This window comes from Pieris napi, chromosome 16, assembly GCF_905475465.1.
Source record: "Pieris napi chromosome 16, ilPieNapi1.2, whole genome shotgun sequence".
NCBI lineage: Eukaryota > Metazoa > Arthropoda > Insecta > Lepidoptera > Pieridae > Pieris > Pieris napi.
This window is the reverse complement of record NC_062249.1, coordinates 7949338-7967351: the sequence shown is the minus strand read 5'-3', so window position 1 is coordinate 7967351 and position 18014 is coordinate 7949338. Positions and strand designations below refer to the sequence as shown.

General features: G+C 31.8%; 1 protein-coding gene across 11 annotated transcripts in view; it reads left to right on the top strand.

The window, feature by feature from the left end:
* The window catches only part of LOC125057207 (probable nuclear hormone receptor HR3), an 85807-nt gene that overhangs the window by 34876 nt on the left and 32917 nt on the right, over positions 1 to 18014 (top strand). Inside the window, exons 1-2 of one of the 11 annotated variants that reach the window (XM_047660738.1) lie at positions 12740 to 12848; positions 16621 to 16622. The exons of 8 other annotated variants lie outside the window; for them this stretch is intronic. The gene's annotated coding sequence lies outside the window, so the exon portion shown is untranslated. Of the gene's footprint in view, positions 1 to 12724; positions 12849 to 16620; positions 16623 to 18014 lie in introns of those variants that run through there. 2 more of the 11 variants (XM_047660734.1, XM_047660735.1) reach the window with 2 other exon arrangements.

Sequence of the window (18014 nt, the reverse complement as noted above, 5' to 3'; positions counted from 1 at the left end):
CAAGTGTCAGGCACTGTGTGACACGTGTCGTCGATTTTTTGTGACGTACGAGAAAGTTTGATTTGCACACATTTTTGGGGATCTGAACGCACGGTTAAGAATTGCTTACACTGGCAACACTGCTCCTTATCAAATTATAATTTATTTATGTAGGTCTCTTAATGTACACTTATGATCAGAAAAAAAACTTAATTTACATTTACTGTTGTATGTCTTAAACCATATAATGATAAAATTGCCCAAAAAGTATTTAATCTCTAGGTGTTATAGTCTGTAATAATTTTATGCACTTGCTTTTATTATTGTATTACTTAATATTTTCCTAAAAACAGGAGATTACTCCGTTATTTGATCAGAATTTAGTTTTGAAACTTCAAGGAGTAGGATACATAAAAAGTTATAATAACATTTGCCTACTTTAATGTAAACTTTTGTTAATAGAAATCTGGAATATTACATATAAATATCTATGTTACTTCACTATAATATTTAATAAAAATATTATTTTAATTTAATTTTCAATCCTAATTTATAAAAAACTGTTCAAGTGTCGCCATCTCTTATTACAAGATGACACAAATTATTTTCCTCATTAAAAGAGCTTTACGCGAAATAAAATTTTAAAATTTCGAAATTCGCGACAGGATAGCACTACGAGCGTCTCAATTAAAACAGTACAAGATTTTCATACTAAATAGAGCGTTATTGACTTGAAATAAGGTTGAATTTGGCGTGTGTCTGCTGACGGCTCGTAGCCAAGTCAAAAGTATGTCACTGAGACTGAGTTGAACAGCCACGCAAGGCCGCTCTATCTATGAGCGCAAAAGTGCGGATGTGCGACCCTTCTATCGTTAAATCATAGATTTGAGTTCCATTTTTAATGCGCACTACTTCTTTCTTATTCACACTACGATGAAGTACTTTAACATATTTTTAATGGATTTACCGTTATTTTTATATTTTTCCTTTACCGTTCGAGCGAATGTTAAATTCGCACATAGAAAGAAAGTCCATTGGTGCACGGCCGGGGATCGAACCTATGACCTCATGGAACAGACTCGCACGCTAAAGCTGCTAGGCTAGCACTGCTCACAATAGGAAACTTACTTATATTTAAACGACTTACAAAAAAACTTACCAATAATTTATCAATTGCAAGTATTCTATTTGCATTGCAAAACATACCTAATACAAAGTATTTACGAAATTTCTAAATCGTCAAACTCTAAAAAAAACAAATTTGAATAAGCTAAACAATAATACACTAAACAGTAACCTAAGATTTTTAAACAAAAAGGTCTTATTCTTGAAATTTGAAACTACACCAATAAGAACCAAGTGTATTGAATATAACTACACTGGCAGCACTGACGTGAAAATTTACAAATTATAGTCATGGGAAGAATTGTATGCCCGGGCCCTTTACAAAAGTATTTTTCGACAGTTGAATTTCTATGACAATGGGTCATGTGACCAGGCGCGAGATCATTCCAATATTGCATTAATTGCAATGTGTGTCTTCTAAATGACGACTAATTAACATTAAAATAAGTGGAATATAACGAAATTATTTAAGACCGATTTCAAAATGGCGTCGAAAATCCACAGCTTATCAATAGTTTTCCCATCAATGTGAACAACCTTACACCAAGGTTGTAAAGACACGCGACAGAATATAAGTGCGAATGCAACATTTTTTGATGCAAAGTAAAATTTAAAATTGTATCTGTTGTGTGTTTAATTTATTTAAATAAACTATTTTACTATATATGTTGTTATTAAAATCAATTACACTATTTATTTATTAATACGTTGCACATAATAAAAAAGTAATAAGATGGAAACCGCCTCTAATAAATTTTATTATCTATCAACCTAACAGTCTGTGCGTCTATTGCGCAACTTTGAGTGTAATGTACTTTGACATATTACCAACTCTTTGGTACGTTGAGATTCGAACATTTGAAATGACAATGTTTATTTATGGACAGGACATGCTAAGTACATTTTATGTTCTATCACATCAATCATTAATTTACTACGAAACATTTTATACCTAGAGGTAGAGAGATAAATAGGACCTAATATTGTTTTCATAAGTCTAGAATGTGTCGCAAGAATTTTGTTTGATTTTCTTATATTTAGGTGTGTTAAGGAAAGTTCTGTGATAATAGCATACACTTATAGACGTTTTATTATTTGTTATCAAAATCATCGATCGATTATCGTGTTCAAATCTTAATTGGCTGTAAGATGATTCTCGTATATTCAGCAGGATACTAATTAATACTACTTAATTGCGCCCTTCACCGTATTTCGGTATCACGCGATTACAATTGATCGGACTTTTAGTATTGACCATCAAATATTTTGCTTATTAATCATCATTTTTGGGACTATACTTTGCTGTTTTATTCACCGTGATGAGAAGTTTTCCATTTCGTAACTATAGTTTTTTTTATTTTACCATAAATTTAATTGATATGTTTAGCTTGTTAGTTTTGCTTGTATCTTTCCTCTCGTGCTAACTGCAATATAGAATCTTAAATATTATTGCCAGGATTTACTATTTCTCTCTTTTTATTTCACTTACGTCTACGATTATTAATGTTTTAAGCGATGGAATTATTCTTTGATTAATTCGAAGGTTCTGGGTTTATTTTATTGCTGAAACATTCACAAACGAACCCAATAACAGAATTCGCTTTTCTATTCTTGATTTCACTAAAGTAGTTATTAGTCCCTTTATACGAAATTATTCTTAAGCTCTAATGAAAAGAGACTAATTTTATATGTACAAATAAGCCATATATTAGCAATAAAAATCAATGACGTGAAAATGCTGCGCCTTACGCGAATTCGAATCAATATTTGACTTCCCATAACTACTACAGCAGATAGCATATTCCTCCCTCAAAGACCGACAACGCACCCACTAAAGAGAGTGTTCATGGGCCGCGATGACTGCTATTTTTGAGCCTATCCTAATCAATACACTATTTCCTATTTGTCAGTATTAGCATCTAATAAAAAGTACCTAGTGGTATATTTAACTGCGTATTATTATTTCTTTTATTAAAAAAGATTTACGATATTTATGGGCTTAGTAACGTTCAGTGTCTTTTACTTCTCTAGTCACGTCAGCGAGACCACTGAAAGTTCCATTTACTATTAAACAGTTTCCACATACATACAAGAGGAAAAAAAAATATTTTTCACACCTTAGATTTTCGTATCTGTTTCATGCTCAACTGTCAATCACAGTTCGAGTTAATGGTAATTACGCACATAGAAATAAAGTACATTGGCACAGCCGGGGATCGAACCTGCGACCTCAGGGAACAGACTCGCACGCTGAAGCCGCTAGGCCAACACTGCTCAAGGTTTAATCACGCATCTGCGTGATGTCCGTCACCGAATGTTACAACAATATGAGTAATTCTTGTGTGTGTGTAACCCAAACCCATGGGTGTGTGATGGAATTCCTACAGGACACACATACTTTTGTCTTGTGCCTAACATTTATATACCATTAAAAAGTCAAAGCTAACCTTCGAACAACCGGTTCATTATCTAACGGTGAAAGTTATTTTTGACTCATGGTTTTCTCCGCCTGTTTGCGTAGTGACGAAATCGCTATAGAGATCGTGATATTATTTGTTTAAGCTATACAATGGGATCCTAAAATCGTAAGTGCGAAGTAACACATATCTGGGCCTTGGGTAGAAAGAAGACGGCCATATTCTAGAACATAATTCTTCCGCTGTGCTGCCCTGCGATTCTGTAACTCACTTTTCGAACTCACATAGCGGTTTTCGCATCGGCGGTCGCTCTCAAATCAGTCCTGAAGCAGTCATTTTATGATTTGGCATTCTGATAAACAATAAACTACAAGCTCCCACCTTTTCACACACAAAAGTGAGTTACAGAATCGCAGGGCAGTACTGGTCCTGCGAAATAACTCCGCCATTACCAACCCGATAATTTGATAGAGTAATTTCTCTCGGGATTTTTGGCGTTAATTAGCGTTTTATTGAATATAAGATATCTGATTTTTAAGTATGTTTTAAGAAGAATTATTTAGCCACGGAAGAGAATATAGACAACATTTTAAAATAACCTTCATTATTATTAATTCGAAGGGCTATATGATATTATTATCGTGTACATAATTCTAAAAGTAGGGAATTTAAAAAACAAGTCGCACCTGCTCCAAATTTCCTTATTTGTTTCCGCTTGATAACATATTTTATTGCGTAATAGTCGCATAGATTAATTATTTTAATCGAAACAGGCCATCTTGGTACATTCATATTAGATATAATAACGCAGTACCTAAAGTACTACAATTATATTGTGCTGTACTTTCCTTTACTATGTTTTCATAAAGCATCATTTCATCCTTAGGCTCTTTCATAAATAAAAAAATATACGAACTAATAAATCTATACTTTTATAGGAAGTAGGTACTATATTATTTATTCAATGCATGTGCGTTTTCAAGAATTACATTGCCTATCAGATAACCACATATTATCAGTTTAAATTAGAGTGAAAATGAAAGTAAACCACTTCCGAAGTAAAACAAACGAAAGACGATGATATCAGTGAAATCGAGGTGTAAACATTTGACAATGTACGTAATTTAGTTGGCCAATATACATTGACCTCTTATCTGTCCATTTAAATGGTTCCGACTTCAGCGCGCATAGGTCAATGTACACTGGGCGAGTATAAGATGGCGGTAAACGTGCGAGTCGTCGGAAACGACCGAAGTTAGACGAACGCGTTCGTAAGTGGGTCACACGCACACATGGTTGTGACGCACACTAGCGTCAAGCGCATCGCGTTGTATTATGTGTATTTTTTTCGGCGTTCACACTGCGTGGTTTTTCGTGACTAGTCAATGCGATATTAGCCAAGAATAATTGTTGAATGCATCTGATACTATATGATCATTAATAAACGCTGTTTTGTGTTCACATTGAAATAGTAATTAATAATGTAATGTGCTTACAGTAACTTAACTTATATTTTGAGCAATGTTTAAAAATAAAACAAGGCCGCCAACAAAAGAAAAATTACATAATTTTATTTGTTACGACGTTGTATGAAGGATTTTTAAACAAGATATATTTTAAAAAGAAAATAGTTTTTGGTTTGAATACTTTTCTACCATAGACTTATTAACATGTATTGTTATTTAGTATATAGCTTATATACCTCCTATTTGTTATTATGTCATTAAATTATTACATTGCGTATAGAAGATTTTATTCATTTAAAAAAAACTTCATGTTGAAACGTTACGAGTACTTTTATGCATTTTTGAACGAACGAATTTTTCGACGATCGATTTTTCGTCGATAAAAATTTAAACGATAACACTCCATAGGATTATTTCAAAAGAGAAGGGTGTAGTCACAAGCGTACCTATAGAAAATTTACGTAACTAGATGTCCATGTGTTAGTTAAATTACCAATTCTGCACATACAGTGTTTAGTATCTGCATAATGCAGCTACAATTTGGTCAATGTCGTATTTTTAATCATTCTAGCTATTTTCAATGTGCAACTGATGCACTTACGATATTCCTTTCGATTTACTCTTTAAATGACGATTTTAAAGAAAATGCGTTGTATACTTTTGTTTTCATTCATTTATTCACAATTAAATGAAGAGATTGAGAACTCTTCTTTTGTAAAACACGTGAACACTATACATTCATAAATATTTTGTGCACACTTTAAAGAAATTAAAACGTTATTATGGAATGTTTAAATCAATCATCTCCGCAGCCCTTTTTAAATCATACTAGTTAAATTGTGTCTTTGTGCAATAACAATTTATTTAAAAAAAAGTGCTCTGCGGTTTCCGCATTAATTCGGCCGTAGCACGATGCTCTGTAGCCTAAACCTTTTCTCGGTAAATAGACTTTTAAATTACGAATATTTTTTGTATGACATATAGTATCGCAGACTTTATAATATTAGTGTAAAGCTATGAATCATCTATGCCAACTGATCCTTGTTTATTCACATCGTTATTAAATACCTCCTTGTATAGCAAAAAGGTTCTAAAACTAAATAGTTCAAATTATATCATTAACAACATTTATATTTGTCATCTGTTAAATAGCTAGTGCCAGGGACTACTTTCACATAACTTTCGTTTATTTATAATAAATAATAAAAAAATCTTTTCATTTCCATATCTTTGACTTCCATTTCAAAAGTTGTTAGTATTTAATTATAGCTAAATGTCGCCTGTGGATAAATACCCCTCTTGGGTAAAGGCTTTCAACCTTAGCCAGTCTTTTCCTGGTATTTCTATTAAGTCATCAGCCTACCTAAATAAAAATGATATACATGTGATAACGCCCATGGACAGCTGCAGTGCCGAGGGCGGGTGCGTGTCGTTTCAGGCAATGGAATCTTTTCTTGAAGGCCCCTAATGGTTTCTGAAATAGGTACCTCTGGTTCGTGTGCCTTACAAAGCAAAGGATGACTCTCATTCTGCCTCAACGTTCGATGATGGATTTGATACAAATGGACATTGATACACGACCTTCTAAGAACTTAATACAATCATTTTTCTGGAACTTAACTTAAACCTCTCTGCCTAAACTAATACCAACTAGCTAATGCTCCTGAATAGGCTAATGGTATATAATATAATGCTCCTGTCATTCATTATTACTAACATTATTAATAATAATAATAGTCTTCTTATGTATAATCATGTTTATTAATTAATGATGATTAAGTTTTTTATTATTTTTCTAGCTTTTGTTTTTTCCATGTCGAAATTTTTACTTGTAATTTCTTTCTATGTATATTATTAATTATAGTAGATAAAGTAATGTCATATCATCTAATTTTTTACATAGGACCCATAATAGCATATCAGGCACGCGACCCAGTAGATCTGTGGCCATAAGACATACACTATACAATACAATAAATAAATCAATGGCGCTACAACCTTTTTGGTCAGGCCCTCAAATTTTCTTTATCTGTTTCATGATCATTTGTCAATCTAATAGGCAAGTAGGTGATTAGCCTCCTGTGCCTGACACACGTCTTCATTTTGGGTCTAAGGCTAGCCGTTTTAATATTTTCCTTCACCGTTCGTGCGAATGTTAAATGCGCACATAGAAATAAATTGTTGGTGCACAGCCGGGGCTCGAACCTACGGCCTTACACTGCTCTATATAGAACATAATATATAGATAAATAAACCAAACTTTATAAGGTAATATAAAATTTCTCGTAATTCCGTGTACTCTTATAACATTGGTATGCAAGTCGTAAGTGCCTCTGTCCAATCAATTTGGAGCACATCTGGCCCTATTAAACCGTATTACAAATATTCTTAGCGCAATCTAGATTTATAGGACTGGTATACGTTCTAAAAAGCATTCAATAATTATAACCTTGTTAAAAACCAGATTCTCTTACAAAGTTTTTAATTTCTAGCATCTGTTAGCTTTTGCATTGAAACGCGTTAATACTAAAGTTCAAAAAGCTTCCTTACGACCTTCTAAATATTCTAGCTTTTTCTTACGCACAGTTTCAGAGACAATAGCGCTAAGTAAGCTCCAGCGTGTCTTAAGGAGTCATACTTAGCTGACTAGTCTAGTACCTTAGCTATTTCTGAATGTTAAACTACGAGGAATACTGAGCCCTAAGTTATGACTCTAACATCCTTGTACATAAAAATAAATCAATCCTATTGCAGCGTTTTGACTTTATATCTCTCTCTTTTCATCGTATCGTAAACACAATTTGATGGAAAGAGTCAGAAGTCCATAATGATTTAGTTTCGTTCGTGGCGTTAGTAGGGGAAAGCAAGGTAAATTGGACCGCCCTCGTATCTCAAAAAGTAGCTTTAATTTCAATATTGGCAACACTTAGTGACATGAATCTAGGCACATATCGAATGAAAGAAAGAAAAAACGTTTATTTGGTTAAATTACACACACATATGAAAGAAATAAACATAATCACTTTAATCAAAGATGAGCCCAACTCAGCTTCAAGTTGCTGTCACCAGCAACACTGTGTTTTGAGTCATACTATCTTGAAGTGACAGAATACATTACATAAAAACAGAATGATTATCTGTCATATTGTTTTTCGCTGTGATATTTGGCGTCTGTGTTTTGTTTTTGAAGTTCTGTTTGATAATTTTAATGTACTTTTTATTGATCTGTACTATGAGTACATTTTACGCTGTTTTTACACGCTTTATATTAGCTTCACCTGTATGTATGTATGTATGTAACAAAATTTTGACCCACTTTAAACGGACAGATTTAATTCAAACTTTGTACACTTATAAAGAATCAGCGATAATATAATAATTTCATAGGTTTATCTCGAAAAAACAATGAAATTTTTTTTAAGTCCACAAAGCAATACGATTAATTTGAGACAACACGTATTGCTGCTAGGACTAAAAAGTGGAAAATTAATATAGTTAAAAAAAACTATAAAACACGCTTTTAAAGCACATCAAACTAAAAAGTGAAAAATAATTCCTAATTTAGGCTGAAAATGGTAATGAACAAAAAATACTGGTATTATTGTGAAAAAGCGTGGGGCGCTCTGTGCCATATTTTTCGTCTATCGAGCAACCCATACCACCTATATTTATTTGTTTTTGTGACTCGTGAATTCGTTTAAGTACGTAAGTTTACACGGTGTTATTCTAAAATAGGTTTTCCATATAAGAACAGTGTAATTGTGTTTTTACTTTATCTAGAAGTTGTGGTAGGTCAGGTTTAAGCTGATAACTATTAATAAAACCGTTATAATAATAACACTTTATTTACATCACAATAAATATAAAGACAAAGGATGTGCATGGCCGGTCTTACTGCTAAAAGCAATTTCTTCCAGACAATCGTTATAAAACATACATTAAGTAACTATTTTCAGTAATTTGCATTGAGTTCATTAAATTTAAAATTATGATTATACAATAAATCGTTTAGTTATTATTAAAAATTATAATATTATTTTAAAATTATTTAATAAGATTTCTATAAGAATATTAGAAAAATAAAGCGTGTTTCTTTGCCCGCGCTCCGGATACTTTCGAATTGAATAATTTAAATTTAAATATATTATATATAGGCTATCCCACATTTATTTTTTTTGTCAAATATTAGTTTTGAGGTAAAGTAAATTAAGTATTTTTTTTTAAATTTACGAAGGATATACACAATCTTCTATGTATAACGTCAATTTAAAAATGGAACATTTAAATTCATTAGGTTTATATTTCTAAACTAAATTGAATAAAGAATATAATGGAAGAATAAAACCTCTTTCGTTTAATGTTAAATAAGGCTCATCATTCGCCATAGATCAAAGAGTTGATGAATCAAGCATAGATTTAATAACTATAATTCTTATTCTAAACAGTTCTTTGTGTAACTATGAGTCAATGCGTACTATGTCAGAACGTAAGGTTTAAGCTAGGTCAGGTATCATTTATAGATTGGAAATCGCTATACACGTCTTTTGTTTATTAACTGATTCCAAAAAGGAGGTTGTTGTTGTTGGAGTTAACCTAATAATAACAAGTGCGTGCTCAAATAAATAATATATATAGTCTATATTTCCCGGAAACTAAACGTCATATTAAGACTGCAATCTGCAGTTTCATAAAAATAGGTTAAGTCGTTTTAGAGATATGTTATACTCAAATACCTAAAATAAATTGTAACTTTATAGTCCATATTTCCCGGAAAGTTAACGTCATATCAATACTTCAATCAGGTATATTTCAACTTAGTAACCAGTCAGTTTCATCAAAATCGGTTTAGTCGTTTTAGAGATATGGTATAATCAAAGAAAATAAATTGTATCTGTATATAGTCCATATTTCTTGGAAACTAAACGTCATATTAAGACTGTCTTTCAATCAGGTTTTTTTTTTAAATTTTATCATCAACCATAAACAACAAACTTATTTAAGAACAAATATATTTTTGGCCTATTGTATAATAGTTTTCCTTTTCAGTATACAGGTATTAGAAGCTTGGCTTCCTTTTAATTTTTTTATTTAATAGAACAACAATTCTAAAGGCATATAGAGGGCTTTAGTTATGGAATATTATTATATATTATATATCCTTGGTTCAATTTGCAAGCAAGTGTTTCAGTTAGGAAGGTTTTTACTTCTTCCATAAAAGAATATTATAATATTCGTTTGAATAGTATAATCTGTGGTAGGTATATAATTACTTCGCGAAGTGAATATTAGGTTTAATGCAAATGCAAGCTCATTCAAGGATAATAGATTTTAGTGATTCAACTGTTAAACACGCTGTTTTATTTAATTGCTTTTATAGTATTTCAAAATAAATTAGTTATACTGGATTCTTTTAATTGTAACCATTTTAATGGTTTACAGTTTATAAAATGTTCGGGCAATTAATTCAAAGTCATTTGTTTTAAATTCCATTTTATTTAATATAGAAATTTTAAACTTTAATGACCGCCTTGACGTTTGAATCGCAACACTTGGTATCATTAATTAAAATAAAATCGACTTCAACACTTCTTTGACGTGAGAAAATTTCTAGAATTTTTTAAAAATCTAATCAAGGTAAAATTTAAATAGAGAACGTTAGATTCAAAGGCCTAGTAGCGGACCAAAGAGTTTTCCCTTTTCAGCGCTTTTAAAAAAGTACTCATTAAGGTATGAAGCCTACATACCACAAAAGAATGTCTATGTGTGTGTACACGTGAATCAAGCACGTGCCGATACAGCGCTACGCACACATGTGCAAGCAGTGATGTAACGCGTTGACGCCTAGCAGACATTTTTTATGGGCTCTGACGCAACTTTTTTTTATACGTATGTACATTAGGTTCGTTTCATTAGTGTTTTCATTGCGTTTTTGCGTTGGAAGATGCATCAAACTGGTAATGTTTTTATAAATCTTTAAGCTTAGTATTTTTAAATACTAATTACGTTTTTAATTGCACGATATTATTTATATGTAATGAGATATAATTTACACAATTAGTGTAATAATGATAATTTTAAATATACATATATATTGACGTATGACGGCTTTTCTAATTGATTTTTTCTTTTTCAGGTAAGGATAACTGTTAATAAGAGCCAGCAGTAAGAGGTTTGATTTAATCACATAAAAACGAAAAATATATAATTAGGTATTACAATATACACGAAACATTAGGTAACATGAAAAAATTCTGACTTCGTGTGCATCAGCCCTTACGATGCACACTCACACACATACATATTCTGCGTATAACTGTAAAGCAAGGCTGCACACAGAGGCAACAAGGACAGGTCAACGCACTCTGTTGCCTTGCAAAAGCGAAACAGGAATACACTCTAACGCTAATGAAAGAGCGGCGTAGACAGACGTCACTCTCTTCCGCCGCGCAAATAGGATTTTCCTCAAGTGTGACAAGGATAGCGTTATCGCGACAGGAAGAGACGGACATATAAATATTATGTCTGTTATTTCATTTCCTCCGTTGTGATGCAATAGCAATTTACAGTATATGCATCTATTTTGAGACAAAGCTCAATTAAAATTTAGGGTTATGAGATTATTATAAATTTAACAATGTCAAACTAGGTAGCTGAATAGAAGGTAAAATAATATTATATCTCAAAAAAATTAAAATATTTTTGTAAATTTTACGTTTGCAGCAGATTATTTCGATTAAATCGTTAAAATGTTTTTGAAAAGGAACATCCCGTTTCTAATTTCAATAATAATAATAACGTTTAAGTGAAAAACAAGTCGTATAACATTTAACTCAGCGCCCTCTCTTATCGAATGGCGTCACTAAAAATGATTAATGTATTATTGTAATTTGCAACTATCTCCGTGTCCTCATTTTCATGTAATTCTCGTTATATCGACTCATTAATACTTTGCTAACTAGTTGTTTCCACGATTCAACTTGAAACTATTTTTGAGGAAAATCCGATGTTACTCCCACTACGCATGTCCTACTTATATTTCTATGAAAATACTCCGTCTTTTGTGGACTTCAGCCTACCAGTGAAAAAGTAGGTCCAAGACATATGCCAAACCCCATGTCATTGAACTCGAATTGCTGCCAAACGAGTGCTCCATCAAAAATAGACTCAAACACGTGGTAACAGCACCGAAAATTACTCCGACACATTTTCAAAACAGGGGCCATATTGAAAATTTTCCCGCGCACACTTACGACCTTACGTTCGAAATTCAAAAGCCACGCACACACTCACAAATTTTCCACAAACAAGTCGCAAAGGTAATCATGTACGAAGAAAGTACGTACGAGCTTTCCCTGTGTTGGGTTACACAATGTCGGACCTCTCTTTCTAACGCCTCTAGAAACTGCTAGCGTCCCACTCACGCGTACTGTTATTACATAACGGTTGTTGTTTAGCTGTAACATTTTTCTCTTGAAACCGCTATGGTTTAAACTGAAATTAAAGATAGAAACAGTGCGTTGAAAATTATCACATTAATTGTTGTTGATTACAGGTTTTACTCATCTAAAGTTCTCTATGACAGTGTAATTTAAAAAGTTTAGGCATATAATAATTTATTAAAAAGTACCTTATGTCTAAATAAATACATGTGCTTAACTTAACGCACCTCCCTATACGTATAGCTTATACATGCAACATAACGTGCTTGAGTGTGGGAGCGTGCGGTAGTGTGCCTCGCGCCTGTTCATTTCCTAGTTGCTCCCTTGATGGCCCGCTTGCAACATCGCGTCGTTGTGAGCGGGGCCTTATGAATTCCGTGCACTTATTCGAATTCGAATTTTTTTTTTCAGTGTTGTGACGTGTAAGTGGCCAGTGTTGTGTCGTGAAAAAAGTTTTTATGTGGATTTTAGCAGGTTTTCACAACTCGGTTCGAAAGTAGAATGATGTAACAACTGTTGCATTGTATTCTTAATACGCCTTTCTTCAACTCGAAATTTTAATTAATTTAATTGGTTAATTAGTGAAGATGAGTTCCGTGCGAAATTCTCGTTGCATTAAATTAAATTCGGCAAATTAATTGGATGTTACATGTTGCGGATAAAATTTCAATTTTTACTTTTACCTTATTGTCGAATAGAATTTTAAAATCTTTTAAGAGTTCTTCGAAAAATTTCATATGACTCACGGATATAACCATGTCCTTATTATGGAGTATCAATTCCGAAAATGACTATTTAAATAAATAATTTTAAAAATACACAGAAAATAGACGTAATATTTATTCAAAGAATCAAACCGCAATTTTAAAAAGGTGATACTACTGAACGATATCTCGGTTACTATGAAATAGATAAACGTTTTCAAGCAAACTATGTCGAAACATATACTTTACTTTAACATAAGGATGGCAGTAGCTCATAAAAAGGGTGCGTGTACTTATGTACGCGCGTAAGAAGTTATACTTCTTTGGCATTATTAAAAATAGTTTTTGATTGCATGTAAATAATTAATTACAATTAAATAATCAAAGACTGGAAAAGGAGTCATTATAGTCAATAAAGTTCAGTTTACATTTGAAAAATTAAATAAATAAATATTTATTATTATTCTCTTAGATTCAGTGTAACATAAATTCTATTATTATTCGAATGTTGTTTTTAAATTATGTCCAATGCCGTAGCATCTTCCGTGGGCAACTTCATTCTGTTAATTTTGTGTCACGGTGCGCGCGCATCGTAAAATTTCACTCTCATACATTTTTCATAACGCGCCTAAAGAAGTATAACTTCAAAAATTGTTGAATGCAAAAAGCATACTAATAATATATATTATTATGAGTCATATATTATAATTATCATGACGTCCTGTCATTATAATTTTTAAAAATATATTTCTAAAGTTAACTATAAAACCTACAGAAATTCAGCTCGATCTTTTTACATTTTTGTTTCTTATAGTTGGCAACCCTAACTATGGACTATAGACGCGGGTGTCACAACGTTTATTACATGTTACTTAATGTTGACTATGGAAGTTTATCTACAAGTTATGAATGTATACAAATATTACAGAACACGTATGGTTAAATTTAGACGTAATACATTCATGTATAGTACCTACATACAAAAATCTCCAAAGCTACCTAATTGAGATGTGTCATATCAAACGTGACAACAACAAACTATAGACAATATCCCAATAAAAGTTTGTACTGTAACATAATATCGTAAAATAACTTTCAAGAATATCATGAATTTATATTATATGCAGCTAAAAATCCCGCAATGTAATGTTACATTGTCTAAAATAATCTAGAATTCATCCATTATGAAATAAATATGCAAAAAATGCACTAAAAATATTTGAAAAGAGCAAAATAAAGCATTTGAATGAATCTTTCAGCGCAAACTAACAATGGTTGAATTTCTTTAAAAGTAAGTGAAAAACGCTTCGTTTCACTGGGGAAGCGCATACCATTATATCCATCCCTCTCCATTTATTCAAAAATCCACCACTAGAAAGAGACAAATGATTATTGTTAATAACATAATGGGTGACCTATTTTGCCACGTGGCTAGATTGAAAAGTTCTCTAGTGTAGTCCATTAAATCGTTTTAAATTATATAACTTTTTATCATTCTGGTGAATACTTACATTTTACTTCAAATGCTTCATTATTCGCATATAACAGTACATCAAAGCTACGTATATGTAATTTAATTGAACAAAGCATTTAAATTCTTTAATTGCATTTTATCTTAAAGATATATTATCTGCAATACTGTGAAAGTTTTAATATTCCACTGAAGCATTTCGGAACCAATTCGACTTAGGGTCGTTCAAGAAAAGAGCGTACCAATTCTTAAAAGGCCGGCAATGCGATCGCGAGCCCTTAATGGAGTCCATGAGCACTTAAAATCAGGTGAGCCTCCTGCCTATTTGCCCCCTGTTCTATAAAAAAATATTATGTTAGATTTTGAATATTCCATTAGGTAATTATTTTCAGCTGCAATTAAATTCAATGCACATATTAAAGATTAAGTCAAGGCGTAAATTACACTAAAAAGATTTAGGTACCTTACTAGTATCTAGTGTTCGAAAGTTTCAAAGGTTCATTGTACGATATCGTGTTAATTAGAAGTTGTGTTAAACATTTAGTGAAATTGTGAATGAGGTCGAATTCACAAGTTTCATATGAAACTCTTGAATTCGCCTTTTTGAGAGTTCTTATTGAGTCGGTTTAATGCTGTGTTATAGGAAATTTAAATATTTATTTTAGTAAACAAAAACGTGAACGAATATTATTCAATAAACTTATTTTTTTCACAATCACACAATCTTTTGAAAACTATAAGTTTTCATAGATCTAATAACGTAGTCAATAATAATACAACATATACAATTATATGTGTGTGCCTTGAAATTATACTGGGATTAATTTGAAATATATAGGATATATATTCACCATTTTATGATTATTTCCACAGAAAACATTTGTTTTAGCATTAAAATCTCATTTATAATTTTTGATAACTTTCATTAAAAATATATTTTGACGGGTATAATAAAACTTTTAAGAACACAAAAACGTGGTGGAAAGACCGTGAAATTTTCAGTGACCTATTGGCATGAACCTGAGACCCCAAGGTCGGGAGGTCAGATTAGGGCCGATCGAGAGCTAGCCCAAAATGTAGGGTACGACCTGCGAATGGTGACCTATATCGAATTCAAGTTTGAGGTCACCAGTTCATTTGAGGCCGATAGATGGCGCTAAATAACTATTTTAAGAAGATTTGAGCTTAGTACAGCTAATATGGCTTTGGTAAAATTTATTACCTGCTTACAAATATCATATTATAATCAGATTATATGTATGTTAAAAATTGCTAACTCTATTCCTAAATTGAATAAATGTAATTAAAAATATATTGGTAAAATAAAAAAAAATCTTTTTGGCCGTAAAATTCTATTTACCCCAAAGAAAGGGATTTTTTATTTCACAAGAGAACAGGAACTCTTGTGTGTATAATTTTTGTTAATTGTAATTTCATTAACAACAAATTGCATCGGATGGCATGTTGTAGCGAGTATTACATAATCGGTTATATCAAGATATGTCTGGATGGCTATATAACAGCCAGCTTATTACGAAAGATATCTCGTTTAACTCGTTTACAAACTTTTATTTGTTACTGTCATTTCACAGTAGTTACATGCGACGGAAAAACACCAAATTTATATAACTCACTTACTTTTTTTAGTTTTGATTAATTTAAATTAACGTTTTAATTAATCCTTGGTTTTTGTCAAAGCTTTTACGCTTATAAACTTACCGAAGCTAACATTGTATCACTTTCATAATTTTCTAGTCAAAGGAATAGTGTAAGTATGCAATAATTATAAGTTTTATATTGAAGTCCTTTCTTATGAAATTGCTATGAACACAATAGTATTAAATTCTTCATTAATACTAAAGTAGAATAAATCCAAACATAATGTCATAAGAGAATTCGATTGTATAAGAGGCTCCCTTAGAAGTCGGACCCTTCCGACCTTGAACCGCTGAAAGGGCCTCAGTTATGCAAGTATGAATACCGCTATTATGCGAATACCCATATATTATACTAAATAAGCAGTAGTTCTGCTGTTTTGAATTTAAAAAACAATATTGATAAAGGTAACCTCTTTACTCATAGTATCCCGTAGACATTAGAATTTATTTTAGTCTTTAATATGCTTGGTTTATATATAATGTGTTATTAATAAAAATTAAAGAGCTTGCCACGCCACCTAGTGTTCAATAGAAAATTGACATACTAAAGATTTTAACAATGACTAAGTACTTATGAACCCCAAAGGAATCAATGAACTCGAATAATGTCCTTCACCTCCTTCCTCATTTCCGCAACTCGACAACAGATGGCGCTAAAATTAAATAGCTTAGTAGGACGCTGACCCACGCATTATGTCATTCTGTCGTGGCCTATAAATAGTACCTATATCCGTGCTTAGTACATTGACTGATTTGCTTTTCCTTCACTTCTCACGTTTTAATAGAATTACACGTTCTGCTATGTCTATGGGCTGATGTATTATTTACTTGTTTATCATATTAGTATTGTTTTAATAAGCATTCGGTGTTTTAGTAATCATGTGATATTTTTAACTCACGATTGGTACTGATCAAAGTTGATATTGTTTGATAAATCTAGTATAATATTATGTGTTAACACTATTATATAGCACTGAATAACACGGACCTAAAACTGAAATATATGTTATTTTATTTATCACAATAAGTGCGTATGAGGTTAATGATCGAAGAAAGGAAAAAATACATTCTTAGGCCTATAAACCGGAGCTGTCTAGACGCTATGGCTCCAAAATAAGAATTATTTTATTTTTGCTTGATAAACTTGAGTTTGAAAATACATTACTAGCAGATGCCTGCGACTACGCTTGTACAATAAGAACTTAACCTGTCTCTCTAAAAAAGATATTTAAAAAAGCGCTGTGTGTTGAAGTTTCAGTTTTAGGTAATTAGGACAAAAATATATTAAAAAAATCATTGCAACAGACGCAGCCATACGTTTATCCACAAGTATAATTGGAAAGCAAAACAATAGGTATTATGGTTTATAAAAAACTAATTACTTGGATACTGGAGAGTAATAAATCAATTCGCGTAGACCAATGAGTCAAACATTCAAAAACCAATAGATTAATTTGCATAAAGAAATTAATATTGAGAATCAAGATTATATCTCGATTTCTAATTCACAAAGCACTATCGATCATTTAAATGACAAATCGTGCGCATGTAATTAATCAATGCTTACTTTTAGATGTTGAAATAATATAAGTAGCTACTAGTAAACCTTTCGTCTGTGAATTATTTTTATGACAGTGAAATATTATCAAGAACTACGAGACATCCCTAAGAAATTTACTTTAAAGAAAATATTTACAGTATTCATACGATATTATCTGAACAGAACCGAACCGATAAGTCTATCAAAAATCAATA